General features: G+C 38.8%; 1 non-coding gene across 1 annotated transcript; it reads right to left on the bottom strand.

The window, feature by feature from the left end:
• Positions 1–829: 829 nt before the first annotated feature.
• TRNAR-CCG (transfer RNA arginine (anticodon CCG)) lies at positions 830–902 on the bottom strand. Its single transcript has one exon. It is a non-coding gene; the product is annotated as a tRNA-Arg (tRNA).
• Positions 903–2,198: the final 1,296 nt, after the last annotated feature.

The following is a 2,198-nucleotide window of genomic DNA, read 5'->3' as shown; positions in this document are numbered from 1 at the left end:
GAATTCTATGCTGAGCAGAACCAATTTGGATCTCTGGGTTTTACTGGGGGTACTGCATTTGAAAGAACATATTGGCAAATAGGAGTGTGTCAAGGGGAGAGCGATCAGATTGGTCTGGGAGCAATATATGAAGAACTAACCATGTAGAAAAAAAAACCTGGGGAGATGCAGTGCTATCTGCAAAAGCTGTACTGAAAGCTAACTGTGAGAAATCGGAGAAAGGCAAATTAGTTTTATAAGATCTTTATAATCTTATAAATTATAAGAGTAGATTAGATTCGAAATATCCAGCATTTAAACTAGATTGTCTCATAGGAAGTGTGTTCTCCTCCCCAAGAGTCAGATAAAGGCCAGATAACATCTCTTAGGAATATACTTACAGAGGGTGTTCCCAGGAACAACAGAAAACCTGTTTAGAGCACTTATTTAGTGCCAGGTACCATTCTGAGCACCTTTCCTATCTTACTAATTTAATCCCCAACAGCAGCCCTTTAGATAGGCCCTTCAGATTCATAGACTTTTATTTAAAGGCTTAATAGAAAGGTGCATGGCACATTTATCTGGTGTTAGAAAACACCCTCATGGAACTATCAAATACATTAATATTTCTGTGATAAGGCATGTGAATTTAACATTAAATGGAACACATACATGAATGGGTTAGATTTTGCTGCCAAATGAATTCAGGTCAGCTTTTCTCATGAAATAGGTTTTGACATTATTTTTTGAACATTATTTATTTAAAAATGTATTTATTTATGTGTTCATTTGGCTTTGCCAGGTCTTAGTTGGGGCATTCAGGATCTTTAGTTGCAGCATGTGAGATAAGTTCCCTGGCCAGGGGTCGAACCTGGGCCTCCTGCATTCGGAGTGCAGAGTCTTAGCCATTGGACCACCAGGGAAATCCTTTGAAATAATTTTAGATTTATAGATTCTGAATTGTAGATGAAGGAATAGGGTCTCATTTTGTCATCTTTAGTTTGCTAATGAATACACTGAGGCATAGGGATTAAATAACTTGCACAAAGTCGTACTCTTAACCACCCCATGTGCTGCCTCTCACTAAGCTCTGCCTCCTCTTATTAAGTTAAACTAAGTGCCACCAGGCATCTCTTTCAATTCTGGGAGCTTTGATTTCCTGACCGCTAACTCCAACCTGTCCCTCAAGCTCTTCCCACCAGCTAGAGATGCATTAGGGAGATGCAAGATTTGTTCCCAGAGGCCATGTTGAAATAAGAGAGATCTGGAAAGAGGAGGTGGCCTCTTTCTATTCCAGGTAGACTGTGTCTCACGGGTGGCATCTTAGTGTGATTGCTCTCCAAGCACTAGGCAAAGCTGACTGAAGAGAAAATTACGTGTCATCATGACTTGTCTTCAGTGAACTTCCCTTTCATATCTTTCCGCCTGTGACCCAGACCACCACCACCTGAGTCCTGATGATTTGGGACTGCCTCCTTTCCATCCATGTTCCAGGAATGATTTTCCCAGGAAGGAGCTGATGTCTCTTAACCTTTCTTCCACCATCTAGAGATGGATTCTGGAGTAGTGGAAAGAAAATGGATTTGTACATTCAAATATCTGAATTTAGGTCCAGAGATGCAAACTTGGGCAAAGTCACTGAAACTCATTCATCAGTTTGTAAAAGGAGATAGATAGTACTTACCTAGGGATGAATTCTGATTTTATGGGCCTTGAAGTTTATCCTTTTTGGGGGACCCTTTTTAAACAAAAGAATACAAAATTGTGAATACACATTGGGTGGGTACAAAATGTGTATTTATTTAGAAATGATGCCCATGGATACATAAGGGAAGTACAATGCTTTGGAAGTGAAGTGTAAAGAAACCATCACATTAACAAAAGGTCTTTTTCTGTGTGTATGAATATATCACGTGGGCCCCATACCAGAGTTAGGAAGGGGTCCATTCAGTGAAGGGTCTTGAAGCTTAAGATTTATTAATATCATGATAAATTGGCTTCTTTGTCAGCCTCATAGAGTTGTGAAAATTAAATCACAAGACTAAATATATGAAAACCTGTTGTAATTACTAAACATAGTGCGGTGTTCAACTTTATTCTGATGTCTGAATCCAAGCATAAATGATTATTTAATAAATGATGAAATGGATGAAATTTGTGCTCCCCCTGGTGTTAAATGGCTTATTGTATTAGTTTTCCTTAGACCTTCCAAAATTTAT

Source organism: Capricornis sumatraensis, chromosome 2 (genome assembly GCF_032405125.1).
Source record: "Capricornis sumatraensis isolate serow.1 chromosome 2, serow.2, whole genome shotgun sequence".
In the NCBI taxonomy this organism is placed as follows: domain Eukaryota; kingdom Metazoa; phylum Chordata; class Mammalia; order Artiodactyla; family Bovidae; genus Capricornis; species Capricornis sumatraensis.
This window is presented reverse-complemented; position numbering and strand designations above follow the sequence as displayed.